At 46.2% G+C, this 19,042-nt stretch overlaps 1 protein-coding gene across 3 annotated transcripts in view; it reads left to right on the top strand.

The window, feature by feature from the left end:
- The first annotated feature begins 7,745 nt into the window (after window positions 1–7,745).
- Window positions 7,746–19,042, top strand: part of ZER1 (zyg-11 related, cell cycle regulator) — a 29,446-nt gene continuing 18,149 nt past the window's right edge. For 2 of the 3 annotated variants that reach the window (XM_008579395.1, XM_008579380.1), the window contains exon 1: window positions 7,746–8,072. The gene's annotated coding sequence lies outside the window, so the exon portion shown is untranslated. The remainder of the gene's footprint in view (window positions 8,073–19,042) is intronic. The other variant, XM_008579388.1, reaches the window with a different exon arrangement.

The following is a 19,042-nucleotide window of genomic DNA, read 5'->3' as shown; positions in this document are numbered from 1 at the left end:
CTGTGGCCTTGGTGTTATCAGCACCGCACTCTCCCAAGTGAGCCACTGGCCGGCCTCTATTCCGCCATCTTGACCAGAACTTCCAGCTGTAGCTTTTACCAGCTCCTGTACTGTGAGCTCAGCAGCTCCAACCTGGAAGTGGCCAGGGCTCGAAATGGTCAGATAGGCTTTTTTCTTTCTCTCATTGTGGCTTCTCCTGCCTTCATGCACTCTGTAGGTCTCTCCTCCTGAGCTCTAGCAGCCCCAACTTTGGCTGTTTTTGCTTTTTAATAGCTGTAAATTAATTTATTTGTGGGAGAGAGTGACACTAGGGACCTTCTATTCTGCCATCTTGACCAAAAGACCCATAAACATATTTAAAGTGTACACTGGCTGGCCAGTTAGCTCATTGGTTAGAGCAAAGCCTTGTAACACCACGGTGAAGGGTTCAGATCCCCGTACTAGCCAGCTGCCAAAATAAATCAAAAGTAATGTGCACAATTTGACAAGTTTAGAAATATATACTTATGTATCAGAAAACCATGAGCGATCACCCCAAAAACATTTTTCCTATCGCTTTGTATCTCCTCCCATCTTTTATTTTTGTCTATAGGTACCAAACCCTGGACCTTGGTGTTATCAGCACATGCTCTAACCAACTGAGCTAACTGGCCAGCCCTATACTCCTACTTTCTTTTAACTAGTGTTAGCATGGTGTATCCGTCAAGGTCCAGTTAGCAGAAAGAAACCACACAGTAATTTGAATGAGAAGAGTCTAACAATAACAAGTTTATTAACAACAACAAGGGATTGGAATTACAAGGGGTTTGTTAGTAAGAAGTAAAGGGAATACTAGGGAAGATAGGACTAGCAGATATAAGGAATACCCACTACCCCTAGAGCTGAGATTCAGCACTTAAGGAAGAGGACCTCTCTAGGGCAGAGATCCAGACTTACTGGAAAGAACAGCACCCTAGTTCACTGAATGGCAGCAAAATCACTGTGGTGCTGCAACCAATGGAATGTTCTGGAAATCCTACCTCCAGAACTTACTGTAAATCAGCTGTTGTGCTATGTCCTAGACATTGCTAGAAATCAGCCTTCTAAGGTGCTTGGGAAAGCTGTTTACAGGGAAGTGTCTCACCAGAGGCTCACCTCTAAAAATAATGCCTGAGGCAGTTGTTGGGAGAAGCTTCCAGCTGCTGGCAATGCAGGCGTAGGCAGGTGCTGGAGAAGCCACGTGTGCTACACAAGCCTGTCTAGCAAGCACACCAGAACCAGGAAGGAAAATCCCTTCCATGCAGGAAAAATATTTAAAGGACCCAAATCCATTTTCTCAGAGCAGGCAGTGAAGTGTGAGTTTGGAGCTCAGAGGCAATAAATTAATAATTGGCACACAAGCGTATCTTTTCCCATCCCTTGACTTTTACTTAAACAGCTTTATTGAGATAAATTCACATACCTTACAATACACCTATTTAAAGTATATAATTCACACGGTGCTGATACCCAAATCCATTTTCTCAGAGCAGGCAGTGAAGTGTGAGTTTGGAGCTCAGAGGCAATAAATTAATAATTGGCACACAAGCGTATCTTTTCCCATCCCTTGACTTTTACTTAAACAGCTTTATTGAGATAAATTCACATACCTTACAATACACCTATTTAAAGTATATAATTCACACGGTGCTGATAACACCAAGGTCCAGGGTTCAATTGCTGTACCAGCTAGCCACCAAAAAAAAAAAAAAAAAAGTGTATAATTCAATGGTTTTGGCATATTACATTATCAACTTTTAGAAGTTGTAGTAAAATATGTATAACATAAAACTTGCCCTTTTAACTACTTTAGATGTACGATTCAGGAGCATTAATTATATTCACAATATTTTGCAACCTTTACTACTATCTATTTCCAAAACTTTTTATTATTACCCCAAATAGAAACTCTGTAATCATTAAGCAGTAACTCCTCATTCCCCATCTCCATAGCCTCTGGTAATGTCTAATGTACTCTCACTTTTTAGGAATTTACGTATCCTATCTACCTCATATGGGTGGAATCACACAGTGATTGTCCTTTTGTGTCTGGCTATGTTAGTTAGTATGATGTCTTCAAGGTTCATCCATGTTGTAACATGTAAAAGAATTTAATTCCTTTTTTTTTTTTTAAAGATGATCGATAAGGGGACCTTAACCCTTGACTTGGTGTTGTCAGCACCACGCTCTCCCAGGTAAGTTAACCAGCCCTCCCTATATAGGGATCCAAACCCGCAGCCTTGGTGTTATCAGCACCACACTCTCCCGAGTGAGCCACAGGCCGGCCCTAGAACTTAATTCCTTTTTATGGCTGAATAATGTTTCATGATATGTATATACCTGTAGTGGATTGAATTATGTCCCCCCACGACCCCTGGGTCACTGTCACCACCACCGTATGGACTTGGGACTTCCCAGGCTCAGAAACTGTAAGCAATAAATGTTATTTTTCTTTATAAATCACCTAGTTCCAGGTATTTTGTTATAAGCAACATAAACGGACTAATATAATACCACATTTTGTTTATCCATTTATCAGTTGATGGACACTTCAACTTGGGTTGTTTCCACCTTTTGGCTGTTGTGACTAGTGCTGCAATGAACATTAGCATATAAGGATCTATCTCTTTTTTCAGTCCCTAGGAGTGGAATTGCTGAGCCATATGTAATTCTATGTTTAGCTTTTTGCGGAATTGCCATACTATTTTCTATAGTAGCTACACCATTTTACATTCCCTCCAGCACATATCATATGTGGGTTCCAATCTCTCTAAAGCTTTGCCAACCCTTGTTAATATCTCCTTTTTTAAATCATATCCATCATAATAGGTAAGAAGGAGTATCTCACCGTGGTTTTGATTTGCATGTGAGTCCCATAACTGTTCTTTTTAACGATGTTCAAGTTTATTTTGGCTATTCAGGTTCCCTTGAGATTGCATATGAGTATTACTGTGAATTTTTCTATTATTGTAAAAACTGCACTTGGGATTTTGATAGGGACTGCATTGAGTGGTAATTTGTAATTGGCTTTGGGTAGTATTGTCATCTTAACAATATTGGGTCTTCCAATCCATGACTATGGGATGTCTTTCCATTTATTTAGGTCTTCTTTATTTATTTATTTATTTATTTTGGCAGCTGGCTGGTTTGGGAATCTGAACCCTTGGCCCTTGTGATTTAAGGCTGTGCTGTAACCAACTGAGCTAATTGGCCAACCCAGAGGTCTACTTTAATTTGATTCAGAAATATTTTGTGGTTTTCAGTGTATAAGTCTTTCACTTCCTTGGCTAAATTTATTCCTTTTTTTTTTTTTGATTGGTAAGGGGATTGCAACCTTTGGGACGGTGTTGTCCTCACCACACTCAGCCAGTGAGCGCACCGGCCATCCCTATATAGGATCCAAACCTGCGGCCTCCACGCTACCAGTGCCACACTCTCCCAAGTGAGCCACGGGGCCGGCCCGGCTAACTTTATTAAGTTGCTTTTGTTTTAGTTTTTATGCTATTATAAATGGAATTTTTAAAAAATTTCCTTTTTAGATTTTTCACTGAAAGTGTATAGAAATGCAACTGATTTTTGTGTGTTGACTTTGTATCCCACAACTTTGCTGAATTTATTTATTAGCTCTAACAAGTTTTCGTGTGTTATTTAAAGTTTTCTATAATATTATATCATCTGCAAACAGAAATAGCTTTATTTCTTTTCCGACTTGGGTGTCCTTTATTTCTTTTTCTTACCTAATTGCTCTGGCTAGAATTTCTAATCCTATGTTGAATAGAAATGATAAAAGTGGTCATCTTTGTCTTGTTTCTGATCTTACTTATTTATTTATTTTGGCAGCTAGCCAGTGCAGGGATCCTAACCCTTGACCTTGGCGTTATAACACTGCGCTCTAACCAACTGAGCTAACCAGCCAGGCTGCCCAGCCCTGTTCCTGTCCTTAGAGAAAAAGCTTTAAGTTTCTCACCCCTGAGTATGATGTTAACTGTGGGTTTTTCATATGGCCTTTATCATGCTGAGGAAGTTCCCTTCTGTACCTCACTTGTTAAGTGTTTTTTTCTAATCATGAAAAGGTGTTGAATTTTTTTTTTTTTTTTTAAAGATGACCAGTAAGGGGATCTTAACCCTTGACTTGGTGTTGTCAGCACCATGCTCAGCCAGTGAGCTAATCGGCCATCCCTATATGGGATCCGAACCCGGGGCCTTGGTGTTATCAGCACCGCACTCTCCCGAGTGAGCCATGGGCCGGCCCCAAAGGTGTTGAATTTTGCCAAATGCTTTTTCTACATCACTTAAGATAATAGTATGGGTTTTCTTCCTTTATTCTATTAATGTGGTGTATTGCACTGATTGATTTGCATATGTTCAATCATCCTTGAACTCCAGGAATAAATTCCACTTGGTTATGGTGTATAGTCCTTTTAATATGCTGCTGAATTCAGTTCGCTATACATAAGGTTTAACTTTTTCCATCCTTTGACTTTTGTTTATTTATTTGTTTGTTTATTTGTTTGTTTATTATGTCTGCCTGGTACAGGGATCCAACCCAGACCATGAGCTCAAGGCTGAGCTCTGACCAAATAAGCTAACTGACCAGCCCATCCTTTGACTTTTAATCTACTTGTCTTTATACTTAAAGTGTGTTTTTTATAGGTAGCATATTGTTGGGGCTTGCCTTTTTATCCAATCTGACAAACTCTGCCTTTTACTTGAGGTGTTGAGACCTTTTACATTTAGTGTGATTATTTTCATGATTTAGTTTAAGCCCATTTTGCTATTTGTTTTCTTTTTTTATTAGCTTTCTGTTTTATATTTATGTTCTATTTGTCCTATATGGATTCTCCATTCCCTTTTCCTTCTTATTGTGCCTTCTGTCTCTCGAATTGAGTATTATTTATACTTTTATGATACCATTTCATCTCCTTTTTATTTTAGTGGTTACTTTAGGACTTATATATCTTTAACTTATTGCAGTCTACTATCAAGTACTATTACACTGCTTCATGTGTAGTATAAGAACCACACAATCATATACTACTATTTATCTCCATCTGATACAGTAACCAACCATCCTGGGCTGCCTGGGATTGAGGGGGTTCCCAGGACATGGGACTTTTAATTTTAGAACCGAGACGATTCCAGGTAAGTGATTCTGGTGAATGGCCTGATTTAAACGTTGTAATAGTGGGCCGGCCCGTGGCTCACTCGGGAGAGTGCGGTGCTGATAGCACCAAAGCCACGGGTTTGGATCCCATATACGGATGGCCGGTTTGCTCACTGGGTGAGCATGGTGCTGGCAACACCAAGTCAAGGATTAAGATCCCCTTACCGGTCATCTTTTAAAAAAAATAAAATAAAAAAATAAAGTTGTGAATTGGTTGATTTGTGGGAAAGAATGATGCTGGGGACTGTCTATTCTGCTATCTTGACCGGAAGCCTACAATTTTTCATTTTTATACCTTAATTTTACTGTACCTTTTCTATGTTTAGATATACAAATATTTACTATTGTGTTACAATTGCCTACAGTATTTAGTACAATAACATGCTGTAAATGTTTGCAGACTAGGAGCAATAGGCTGTAACATATAGTTTAGGTATGTATAAGTGCACTCTATGATGTTTGCACAGTAATGAAATTGCCTAATTATGCATTTCTCAGACTTTATCCCTGTCATTGTATGCAGTGTATGACCTTATATTCACAGAGCTGTGCACATACAACTATCATCCATCAACCATGCAACCATCATCACCATCTAATTTTAGATCATTTACATCACCCCCAAAATAAATCCTGTACCCATTGGCAGTCACTTTCTTTTCTTTTCTTTTTCTTTTTCTTTAAAGATGACTGGTAAAGGGATTTTAATCCTTGATTTGGTGTTGTCAGCACCACACTCTCCCAAGTGAGCCACGGGCCAGCCCTATCACCAAACTATTGAATGGCCACTTCTGGGCAAGTAAATAAAATTGTGGTTGGCTTAGGGTTTGAATGGTGATTTTCATTTTTAACTCCATATATTTCTGTACTGTTTTTTTTTTTTTACAAGCATGTCTTACTTTGATAATTTGAAATCATCAACAGCGTTTTTTTTTTTTTTTTTTTTTTTTTTTGGTCTTTTTTCCGTGTCCGGCAACGGATCACAACCCTCAGTGTTGCCCCCGTACCGGACCGGGGACCGGCAACGGGATCGCAGCCCTCGGTGTTGCTCCCGCACCTCGCTCAGCCAGTGAGCGGGAACCGGTCCGTATATGGGATCCGAACCCTCGGACGGGAGCGCCACCGCGCTTCCCAAGCGGCGCACTATCCAGTGCGCCACCGGGCCGGCCCTTCAACAGCGTTTTTAAAGCATTCAAGATTGTACAAACATAGTCATACATAGTCAAAGACTGAAATATATGCCAAAAAAAAAAAAAAAAAATCCACAAAACTAGTTATAAAATAGGGGTGAGGGTCACGTCAACAAAGGGTTCCTTAAGAAAGAACCATCTAAACTGAGACCACAAGGTACGAAGGAGTGTGCTGGATATAGATAGGAGCAAGCAGACTGTTTAGTCAGAAGGAATTATTTGAACCTATGAGAGAGAGAGGAGGATCATTAAAAGAACCAAAACTGCTTTAAGCTGTCTGAACTAAAGAATGGAAGGGAGGAGTAAGGGAGGAGGACAAGAAGCTGGAAGAGGGAGACAGGGGACAGCTCACGAAAGTCCTTGTCATCTGTGTTGAGGGTTATAAGCAGGAGAGCTCCCTGATCAGATTTATGTTTTGGAAAAATCTCTCTGGGACTGTGGGACTGTGAAGGGAATGAAGCAAAGGAGCAGGGAGTTCTGTTAGGAGGCTGTCGCAGCAATCCAGAGAGGCGACGACGGTGGACAGAAGTCGGGCGCTCCTGGGCAGGAGGAGAGACCGCTCTGAGACGTCCTTAGGACGTGGCTGCTGCACGGGGGCCCTCGGGAACTCCCAGTTTCCCAGCTGAAAGCTCGGCTGCCTGGTGGCCCGTTCACGAAGCGCAGGTGCAGGAGCACGTTTGGGGGATGGGTGATGCCGGCGTCTGGACGAGTGCGTGGGAGCTACCAGTGGAGAACCAAGAGATACTCAGTAGGGCGCCGGCTGGCGGGGGCCGGCGCTCAGAGTCACCCCTGCCCTTAACCCGTGCCTGGGCTTTGGTGAGCCGCAGGGCCGAGCGGGAACCGAACCCGGGGTCCCACGAGCGGGCCCCTCGGAGGCCCGGGAGAGTCCCCGGAGCACGCGGGCTCGGGCCGGGGTGCAGGCCCACCCGCCCCCTGCTGCACCCCCAGACCGAGCTGGGCGCGGGGACAGGGGCCGCCCGCGGGACCCCGGAACCTTCCGCCGCAGCCGGCCGCGTTCGTCCAGAGTCACCCCTGCCGTTAACCCGTGCCTGGGCTTTGGTGAGCCGCAGGGCCGAGCGGGAACCGAACCCGGGGTCCCACGAGCGGGCCCCTCGGAGGCCCGGGAGAGTCCCCGGAGCACGCGGGCTCGGGCCGGGGTGCAGGCCCACCCGCCCCCTGCTGCACCCCCAGACCGAGCTGGGCGCGGGGACAGGGGCCGCCCGCGGGACCCCGGAACCTTCCGCCGCAGCCGGCCGCGTTCGTCCGGGGACCGGTCGAGGGAACCCGTTTGCTGTTGCTAAGGGGCGGCCCCGGAAGTGACGCGCCCGGGGTTTGTTGACAGCGGCGGCGGCGGCGGCTGCAGCCTCGGAGCCGTAGGAGCTGTAGGAGCCGGATCGGGGGAGGGGCCGAGCCCGGGAGCCAGCACCCGGCGGCCCTCAGCCCCGCCGGCGGCCCTCAGGGCAAGGTAACGGCCAGTGGGTGCCCGTCGCGACCCCTTCCCGCCCAGAGCTCCGGTCTCCGGGATCCCAGGCTCCGCCCCGCCGACCCCCTTATCCTCCGGACCCCGGCCCTAGCCTGACGAGGTCCCCAACCTCCTGAGGCATCCTGGCCCCGGATTCTCCCGGGCCCCATCCTCCGCTCCTCCTCGCCTACGAAGAATCCCGTCCGCTTCCCAGCGCTGAAGGCAGCCCCATCCCAGGGTAGGTCCCGGACCCCGGGCCAAGGGATGTACCTGCGTCCTCTTCCTTGCCCTCCTGCCTTCGGGGCCTAAGCATCGCCGCTGCAACCACTTGCAGAGGTCCATCTCGGCCAGTGCTGGGAGGACTCCCTTTTCCACCCCTGCCGCCAGGTCTGAGAAACGTGCTTTAAAACTGAGCTCCCTTTCTCCAGAAAGAAAATGACGCCCTGTTTGGATGCCCCTACAAGATGGGGGATCGATGTAGGGCTGAAAGGGCCAGCCTCTGCCCCTCCTACCTGTTGGACGAGCTTAAGTTCTCCCAGAGCGGTGCTTAAAAGCTCAGGGACGGCTTGGATTCTCGATCAGCTCCCAAAAGGGATGACAAGGTGTAGGGAAACCCAACAGGGTGGGAAAGGGGTGGATGGGTGGGGTTGCAACCTGAGTTGAAAGTGAAACCGACATACCGGGCCACTATAGCTCTGTGGGTGGAACTCGGCTGCCCTTTGACCAAAAGAGTCCAAGATTTCCAGTCTTTTCCTGTGCCTATCAGTTCATTCGGTTTTTAAGGGGGAGGAGAATGCCTGATGCCTGAGAAAATCCTTCTATATGACTTTTCCAACAGAATGTTTCTCTTCAGGGTTCAAACTGGCGAGGAGGAGCATGGAAGACAGCTTTGAAAAGGGTCACAGGAGGCTACACTCAGAGCAGAAGGTGGTTGCCAGGGTGAAGGGCCTCTCTACTTTGGTTCATTTATTCATTCAAGAAATAATAAACATATGATATGTAAGGTGGTAATAAGTGCCATGGAGAGCAATGAAGCGGGAAGGATCACGGGAAGGGCCAGAGAGTGGAAATTGCTTTTGTATAGAGAGTGGTCGGGGAAGGTCTCTGATAAGGTGATATTTGAGCAGAGATGAGTGAGGGAATGAGCCATGCAGCTGTCTCGTGGCAGGTCATTCAACAGCAAGTGCTAAGGTCCTGAGGTTGTATGCTGGTGATTTTAAGAAACAGCAAGGGGTGGAGGGTGCGACCGGAGCATGGTGAAGGAAGGGAAGAGTGGTTGACAAGGAAATCAGAGAACAGTGGGGACCAGATAACGGTGGGGAGGATGTCAGGGGCTGTCTGTGTGATGCAGGGTCACGGGGTGTCTAATAAGACACCTTTTCAGAACTTGTTGAAATGTTTGGTGGCTGGAGGAAATATAGATTTGTTTTAGTTGACAAATGGCCGTTGTGCTCTGACCTTATATTGTAAGTACACTTTTTCCATCTTTGTAACGACCACTGGTAGAATAAATACAAAAAAGGATGGCCATAGAGCACTGTGGCTAAATCAAGTCATGCTGCTGCTTCCCAGTTATGAGAATATGTTCAAGGGACCTTTTTCCACCTCAGTCTTCTCATCTGTAAAATAGAGCTGTTGAGTTAAATGAGATCATGCACTGAAGTGCTTAGTGCGTGTTTGGCCAGTAGTAAGTACTCAGTACTTAGCTCTCATGATAATGAGGATGATGTGACGCCGAGGGACTGTTTGCGTTTGTGTCTGCCTCAGAGCATTTCTTTTTAGCAACGGCTGGTTGTGTCTCTGGCTCTGGCTGCCTTGTTGAGGTAGTAGTATTTGGGGGAATGTTGGGGGCGTCAAAGTAGAAACTTCCTGACATCCCTCAGTGGTACAAGTCATTGCGTTTCCTACAAGGATGATGGTAGCTTGGTCCTGGCTTTTTTGATAGCAGTGGAAATTGATGGGGCTTTTTAAAAAGAGCCCTGCAAATCTCCATTCTGCCATGTAAAATGATAGTGTTGAAATGAATGTGGGCTGGAGACAGGTTGGGAAGAGCAGTGTATGTTGGGCATAGATGTGTGGTTGGGGTGTGTGTGGCTAATCTGCAGGTGGAGACTGCTGATCCTGGAAGTACCCGGCAGAAGCTGAGATTTTTCATCCTGCCTTGTAGAGAGCAGAACCATGTTGATCTCTGTCCTCACCCCCAAGCCCAAACTACATCATCAAGCAGGGCAGCTGGGCCAGAGGATTTGAAAATGACAGGTCAGCACTTGGACGCTGAGATTCAGCATGTTAGAGCAGGCTGTTGTGGATAGAACCCCAAACTAGCAACCTGGGGACCTGTGTTCAAGCCTCTGCTCTGCTGCTGGCTTGTGGTGTGAACTTGTGCAAGTTCCATTCTGTTTCTGGACCTCAGTTTCCCTATCTGTACACCAAGAATAATGGCCTCCCCCTACCTCCCGCTAACTCTGAAGGCTGTTGAGAGGATAAAATGAGACACTGGTTGTGAAAGAATTAGGTTTGCTCTAAAGCTGTCTATGAAGGTAAAAACCAACTCTTGTTACCATTAGTGCTACCATGATTCTGCAAATTTTGGGGGCCTTCAAGGTGGAGGGCTGCTTGCTCTTAACACCAAGGTTATTTGCTTGGTTTCAGTATCTCAGTTGTTCTTGTCTCCTGAAATGTGAGTTCAGAGACCCCTATTGGGTCATCTATTTTGGGACCAATGTCTTACATCTGGTACAATCACTAAAGCTGATTTACCAGCTTCAGAAATGAGCAGAAAGGTCTCTCCAAGCAATATTCTTAGAAATATTGCTCTTCTTCATAAATATCAATTACTACCTTACTGCCATTATTTCATGGTATCTCCTCAGCGACCCCATGAGGCAGGTGCTATTCACAACAATTGATAGGGCTGGAAAATATTGGCTGGGGACCTCGTGCAACTGAGGCTCTTTCACCTGTAACTAGCCAGTCACACACTCACTGTGTAATGGAGACCCCATGGATCATACAAAGGGCCTGCCTTCAGGAAGCTTCCAATCCTGTGCCGAAAAAATAACATGTCCACAGAATGGTTACCAACAATCCTGGATCATCTGTGCTCAGTGCCCAAGGACACTCAGAGTTGTAAGGACACAGTGAAAGCTTGTGCAACAGAAGGGAAAGCTGAGGCTTGGAGGTCCTGCCCACGTAATAACATGCCCCTCACAGGTATCTATGGTTTCAATGAGAACATGCACGGAAAGTTCAGAACACTGGGCCTTGAATTAATGAATGCATGTGTACATATCTGTATGTGCGTATACATAGTCCACTGCCAATTACTTAGCCACAAAGCCTCAACTGCCTTGACTGTAAGCTATAGATTATAATAACTCCTACCTTGTGTGGGTGTTGAGAGAATTAAATGAATTAATGCGTATCAAGTATTTAGCAGAGTTCTTGGTATGTACTTGATGCTCAGTGTGGATACGATCATTAATAAGTTAGATTGCAAGAAGGGAACCCAAGCAGTCTGGTTTCTAGCCTAACCCAGCATCCCCAAGGCCTCACTGCCTCCAGATGGTACCAGCAGCCACCCAATGGTGAAATGGACTCTTCCCTCATTCCATTTCTGTATCTTCCTAACATAACCTTACCCCACAGATTTAGGCTCTGCAGGCTTTTCAGCCAGGTGACCTCTGATCCTCACCTGCACCCCTGTCCCCTGGAGACCTTCAGCACTTGCCCCGACTCCCCTCACAGCAGCTTCCCATCCCCAATCTCTGGCCCATGACCTGCTCCCTCTGGAAGGCTTCCAGCCTCTGTAAATAGGGCATTTGTTTGGGTTTTTCCCCCAGCTCCTGAGTTAATATTTTCACAGGGTGGGCCCTGCTACAAGGCTCAGAACTTCTCATTCCCTCAGCCTCTCTGTCCCTGGGTTTTCAGGACACTGGTGGGGTCGCATGCTCTCTCCTCTGGACTTCAGTTTCTCTTTCCCCTCCATCGATTGGATGGATGGCCCAAAGACAAAGTGGTTTGGTGAGAAGCGTGGGTTTGGTTGAGGTTTGCATCCTCTCTCATCAGTTTTGTGATCTCAGGCAAGCTTCTTGTTAGTTGCGTGTGCCTCAGTGTCTTCAGCAGAAAATGGGGAAGCAAAGTCTACCTCACAACGCTATAGGGGATGAGATAATTCCAGCAGCACAAGTCGGGCAGGGAGGATGCAGGCATGTGTGTGCAAGCAGACACAGTTCCTGTCCTCCCAGAGCCCGTGGGCTGGGGAGGGTCAGTACACAACTGTTATGCAAATGATTAATTCATTACAAATATAGGGTACTAGGAAATGTTGTTTGGTTGGTTAAATAAGAGGCTATATGCAATAAAGTCTGTAAGGAGCTCAGCAGCATGTCCAGAAGCAACCAACATGGAGGCAGTGAAGTGCTGGCTGCTGCCAATCTTGCTGTTGCTGTTGTTGTTTTCTCTCTCTTCTCCCCCCAGCCCCCTCCCCCAGGATGTCATGAGTTCGTGATGGATCCAGTTTTAGAGAACCTGCAAGAAGGGGCATGGAGAAAGACACAGGGTTCTCCCGGTGTGGTGGTCTGTCCCCTCTGTCTCCAGTTGCCAGAATTCCAGATGGCCAGTGCCTGCCACAAGAATGAGGATCCCTAAGGGGTGGAGTGGGGAGAGATGGCTGCCCCTGGCAGGTGCCAGGCCTGCAGCTAGATGGGCACGAGTGGCAGGCTGTTCCAGGCCCCAGGCCTCTCAATCTTGGTGCAAAGACGAGGACAGCTCCTTCCTCCTCCAGCTCACCCCTAACCCCAAGCAGCAGGGTCGGCACTACCAAAGGGAGGTTAGCAGATGGCGCCATCTGCTCAGTTTGTCTTTTGGGGGCTTTTGGTGACCTTGGCAATTGACATGGTGGTGTTTCCTTCACCTCGGGAGCAGGGTTAAGGTGGAGCAGCTACCTGGGTAACTAGGCTCAGACCTGTAGAAAAGGAAAGGCCCCTGGTGGGTCTCTCTGGTTCAGTCATGAGGCTTTATCTGCAGCCGCCAGGTGCCAAGCAGTGTCCTAGGACAGTGGGCAGGGAGTAATGCAAGAGTATTCCTTGTCTCCTGGGCCTTGTGTGTATCCTGGCCTGTGAGTCCCTTGTTGTTCCTTCCACAAGCATTTGTTGAAACCTTACTGTGCATCAGGCCCCACATCAGGTGCTCAGCTTTCCTTTGTCCATTTAGCAAACAGACATGGAAGTGGGCTTGAGGTGCCAACGTTCTGCACCTCCTGTCCTTTCAGCCAGTGAACTTCTTTTCCTTTTTCCCAAAGCACCTTTCCCTTCTCTCCCCACCACTAGCGGTAACTAGGACTCATCTTTTGGGTCTCAGCTGAAATGTCACTTCTAAGGATCCCTACCCTGACTCCCCAGTTCAGGGCAGGTCCCCTGGTTAGGCACCCAGAGCCTCAGGGTGCCTAAGGTTCCTGCAGAACCCTGGTCCCAGTTACCTGCCGTGCATTTGTGTGCTTTTTAGGGAGATGTCTGTCCTCCTCCAGAGCTGGTGTGCTCCATGAGGGCAAGGACCTTGTCTGGCAGGCTCACCATTGGACTCCAGCACTTAATAGATAGTTACTGAGTGAAGAGGCCCAAGGATGTAATGCCAAGTGGTCTGGTTCCTGCCCTCCTGGAGCCGGCCATCTGTCAAGGAAGCTGGGCAATGAAACTGGCATCAGCACAAAGTGTTAGTTGCTGTGGTGGGGCCTGTGGGAGCACACAGCAGGAGCACTTTGACACTGGGACAATAGGCATCAGCTAAGCAAAAGGAGAGTTCAGAGACAGTGTGGCTAGAGGAGTTAGGAGATGCTTCCTGGAGGAAGGACATGGAGGTATATTTGGGTGGGGGTGGGGAGGGGGTGGTATTTAGAGTAGAAAGTGGAATAATTAGTTGGATTTGGATGGTCCCCATTGAAAGAGAACAGACCGAGCAAAGGTCTGAAGGTGACCTGTGCCTAGGGCCATTGCCAGTACAGTGAAAAAGGCCAGCTGGCTGCAGTAGAGAGTCAGTGGGGACGAAGTATGCCAGAAAGCTGGTTCTAATTCCTGAGTCCTTGAGTGACTGCTGGAAGAGATTGAACTTGTCGGTTTCCAGCAGGGCAGGATCTCCCTGCCAGTAGCACTCCCTCTGGCTCCACCTTCCCAGGCAGGAGAGGCTTCTGGGCTCTTGAAGATCTGGAAGTGAATGAAGGCAAAGGAAACCCATGCCCAAGGCCCAGGCATCCTGTTTTTTGTTCCTTGCCTTGAAGGTGTCATGTAGCCAGTGGGACAGCTAACACAATGGGCCTTGTTGTAGGAGACCAGCCTGGGGATCACTGGCCTGGAGCTAGGCTGGGGACAGACTCCGCTCTGTTTGGGGACTAGGGCAGGTGAGATAGGAGAAGGCGATGACTATAATCATAATAGTTACCTTTTATTGAGTAATTACTACATGTCAGGCACCATGGTAAGCCTTTTCTATATTATTCCGTGTAATCTCCGATCAGTGCCGTGGATAGGGTACTGCGTTGCCCCTATTTTAGAGAAAAAGATACTAAGGCACAGGGAAGTGTAAGACACTTGCCCAGGTTCACCTACTCTTAAATGGTGGGGCTAAGACTTGAAATTAGGTCTGCCTGGCTCCTGAGCTCATACAGCATGGTCACCAGTAAGCAGTGGTGCCACAGTTGCACTCAGAACTGGCTGACACCAAAGCCCACAGTGCTCTGTGGCCTCCCTGGGATTTCCTGAGCAGCCTGATGGTTCGTGTATGGACACCAAGACTCCCAGAAGCCAGGGGCAATGCTGGGGCCTAAACTCCTTCGGACCCCGCTGAGAGATGATGTGATGGAGTCCAAGAGATCAGGTTCAAGCCCCGGTTTGTACAGAGTAGACTTCTGTCTCTGAGCTTGAGTTTCCTCACCTGTCAGATGGGATCATAAGCATTTGTTGTATACTTAGTCTGTTAGGCCTGGGACTGACAGGATTCCTAGCATTGTCTCATTTACTCCAGCAGCCCTGTGAGGTAGGAATTATTACGCCCATTTTATGAGGAAACAGGTCTGGAGAGGTGAAGTAATTAACCAGTGAATTGTGGAACTGGGTCAAAACATAGATCTGTCTGACCACCCAGCCTGTACCTTTAAATAAAAATTTTTTGAAGTATAACATACCTAAGGAAAGGCACACAGAATGTGAGTGTAGAGTTGTTGTTTTTGCAGCTGGCCAGGGTGGGGATCCGAGCCCTTGAACTTGGTGTGTGTGTAGCGTTTGGTGAATTTCCACAAGTGAACACACTTGTCCCAGCACTCTCAGAAGCCCCTTCTGCCACCTTCTAGTTACTGCCTGCCTGCAAGGTGGTCACTGACCTGACTTCTAACATCAGAGATTAGTTTTGTCTGTTTTCCCCCTCTCTGATGTAGAACCTGATAGGAAAATGTTGGTTTGAGATTGTCCTGGGTCCTATGAATGGTTTCTTGGTCACTCAATTTGAATATGAAGCATCAGTTTTCATTCCCTGTAGCCACTGATCATAGCTGGGATGCACGATCAGCTGGATTCCCACTTGGCTGAACTCTGAATACCTTCTAAATGTGGACATCTTTGGTGTCCAGGCCATTTTTCTTAACTTTTTATTGAATTATAATGTTCCTTAGGAAAAGTGCATATATCATGATACACAGTTCCATGAATATTCACAAAGTGAGTACGCCTATACGTCCATCTCGGATAAAGGACTGGAAGCTCATCAGCACCCATAACCCCCTTCCAGTTAGGCTCCCCACCCCCGACAAGTGCTCACAGTCCTGACTTCTCCTACCACAGATTAGATTCCCCTGTTTTCTACTTTAAAGGAGCAATACCTAAATGGATCGATGCAGTATATACTCTTTTGCGTTGGGCTTTCACTACACATCGTGAGGTTCATCCAAGATGGTAACAGGAGTTTGTGTGTTCTCATTGCCACGTAGTATTTCATTGGTGAATGTACCATAATTATCCATTCCAATGTCAGCAAACATTCAGGTTCTTTTCTGTTTCTGTTTTGTTTTGGCAGTTGGCCAGTATAGGAATTGGAACCCTTGACCCTGGTGCTACAGCACCATGTTGTAACCAAGTGAGCTAACCAACCAGCCTCTTTTTTGTTTTTGGCCTCTACCGATAGTGCTGCTGTGAACGTTCTAGTGTATGTCTTTTAGTGTACATTTATATATGCATTTCTGTTGGTTATATATCTAGGAGTGGAATTGCTGAATGCTGAACATATGTGATTGGTCAGCTTTAGTAAATAGTGTTTTTTTGTTTGTTTGTTTTGTTTTCTAAAAGATGACCGGTAAGGGGATCTTAACCCTTGACTTGCTGTTGTCAGCACCACGCTCAGCCAGTGAGCGAACCGGTCATCCCCATGTGGGATCCGAACCCGGGGCCTTGGTGTTATCAGCACCACACTCACCCGAGTGAGCCACGGGCCGGCCCATGTAAATAGTGTTAAACAGTGTTCATGTTACACCAATTTACACTCCCACCAGCAGCATGGGAGACTTCCCATTGTTGCATACCTTCACCCATGCTTGGTATTACCTGAGCTGTTTTCTTTTTTTTTTTTTATGACTGGTAAGGGGATCTTAATCCTTGACATGGTTTTGCCAGCATCACACTCTCCGAGTGAGCCACAGGCCGGCCCTCCTGAGCTGTTTTCAATTGAGCCAGCTGGTGGGTAGGAAATGCCATCTCATTGTGGTTTTACTATGCATTTACCTGTTATTGATGGAGCTGAATGCTTTTCATGTGTTTACTGTCCATTTCACTGTCCTCCTTTATGAAATGCCTGTTCAAGTCTTTTGCTCATTTTAAAATTGGGCCCATCAGATCCCCCTACTGGCCAGCTGCCCGCCCCCCCACCCAAAAAAAAACAAAACAAAACTGGGCCCCATAGTCGCCAGCAACTAAAAAAAATTAAAAATTAAAAAACTAAATTGGGTGCTACTGGGGCTGGCCAGTTAGCTCAGTTGGTTAGACCATGGTGTTATAACATCAGGGTCAAGGGTTCATATCCCTTTACTGGCCCACTGCCAAAAATAAATAAATAAATAAAAGTGGGTGCTACATCTTTTTTTTTTCAGACTGATTTATAGAGGTAGCTTATATATTTTTCCTTTTTTTTTTGGCAGCTGACTGGTAAGAGGACCTGAACCCTTGACCTTGGTGTTATCAGCACCACACTGTAACCAAGTGACCTAAGTGGCTAGCCCCTGCTTATATATATATATATATATATATATTTTTTTTTTTTTTTTTCCTTTTTGTCTTTTTTCGTGACCGGTAACGGGATCACAACCCTCAGTGTCGCGCCCGTACTGCGTTCAACCAGTGAGTGGACCGGTCTCTATATGGGATCCGAACCCTTGGCGGGAGCGCAGCTGCACTCCCAAGCGCCGCACTCTACCGAGTGCGCCACCGGGCCGGCCCGTATATATATATATTGTTTTTTTTTAAAAGATGACTGGTAAGGGGATCTCAACCCTTGGCTTGGTGTTGTCAGCACCACGCTCAGCCAGTGAGCAAACCGGCCATCCCTATATAGGATCCGAACCCGCGGCCTTGGTGTTATCAGCACCGCACTCTACCGAGTGAGCCACGGGCCAGCCCGGCCGTATATTTTTTGAATACAGGTCCTTTGTTGCAGATATTGTTGGAAATATCTTCTAGCCTGTGGCTTGCCCTTTCTCTTTCTTATCTTTTGATGAACAGAGTTTTTAATTTTGTGGCAGTCCAGTCCAGTTCATCAATTTCTTTCTGTTTATGTAAAATCACATCATTGCTTACTCTAAAGTCATTAAGTAAGGTATGTTCCTGTGTTTTCTTCTAGACACCTATTATTTTACCTTTCATATTCAGGTTTATTGCCCATCTCAAATTAATATTTTGTGTATGCATGAACAGAATTTTCCTTACTCCAGTGCACATCAGTTTATCATTTCCTACTCTATAATTAGCACTTTTTGAGTCCTATTTAAGAAATCTTTACCTGCCCCAAGGTTACGTAGCTAGTAGGAGCCTTCACTTTTCAAAATAACATTATTGAGATGTAATTTACATGCCACATAATTCACCCATTTAAAATGTACAATTCAGTGGTTTTTAGTATCTCTACAGAGTGTGCACCCATCACCATAATCAATTTTAGAACATTTTCATCACCCCCCAAAAACTCCATACCCATTAGCAGTCACTTCCCATTTTCTCCAACCACTAATCTACTTCTGTTTCTATAGATTTACCTATTCTGGCCGGAAATTTCATATAAATGGAATCATATAATAAGTGACCTTTTGTGACTGGTTTCCTTCACTTAAAATAATGTTTTTGTTTGTTTGTTTGTTTGTTTGTTTGTTTGTTTGTTTTTCTTATATAAAGATGACCGGTAAGGGGATCTTAACCCTTGGCTTGGTGTTGTCAGCACCATGCTCAGCCAGTGAGCAAACTGGCCATCCCTATATAGGATCCAAACCCATGGCCTTGGTGTTATCAGCACCACACTCTCCCGAGTGAGCCACGGGCTGGCCCTTAAAATGTTTTTAAGGTCCAATGTTATAGCATGTGTCCGTACTTTTCATGGCTGAATAATATTTCATTGTATAGATATACAACATTTTGTTTATTCATTCATCAGTTGGTAGACATTTCGGTTTTTTCCACTTTGGGGCTATTTCGAACAATTCTGCTATGAACATTCATGTATGAGTTTCATGTGGACATATATTTTCATTTCTCTTGGGAGGAGCCTTCATTTTTAATCATATACTATGAGATTCAGTGATATAATGTCTATAAAGTCCTGGCACAGACTAAGTTCAATCAGTGATAGCTGTGTACAGATTAGGAAGTACTGCACAGCACAGGACACCCCAGCGTAGCTGTTAAGATTGTGAGAATCAGATGGTCAAAGTGCCTATTATCTCCACCCAAGCATTGGGTCCCCAGCATACACGTCTACCCACAGGCATCATGAAGGCAAAGAAGTGCTTGGACAGGCCCCATGTTCTTTGCAGGCCAGACCATGCATAGACAGTGGCACAGCAGAGAGGGGCAAGAGAAGGAGGCCCTGCTAAGCTGCTAATTTGAGTGTGACCTCCTGGGCTTCAGTTTCCCTACCAAGAGAGTGGACATAGGACAACTAATGGTTCTGGCCCTTACGTGTGGT

Source organism: Galeopterus variegatus, unplaced genomic scaffold (assembly GCF_000696425.1).
Source record: "Galeopterus variegatus unplaced genomic scaffold, G_variegatus-3.0.2 Scaffold80, whole genome shotgun sequence".
Lineage (NCBI taxonomy): Eukaryota > Metazoa > Chordata > Mammalia > Dermoptera > Cynocephalidae > Galeopterus > Galeopterus variegatus.
Note: the sequence above shows the minus strand (reverse complement) of the source record. Positions and strands in the feature narration are given on the sequence as shown.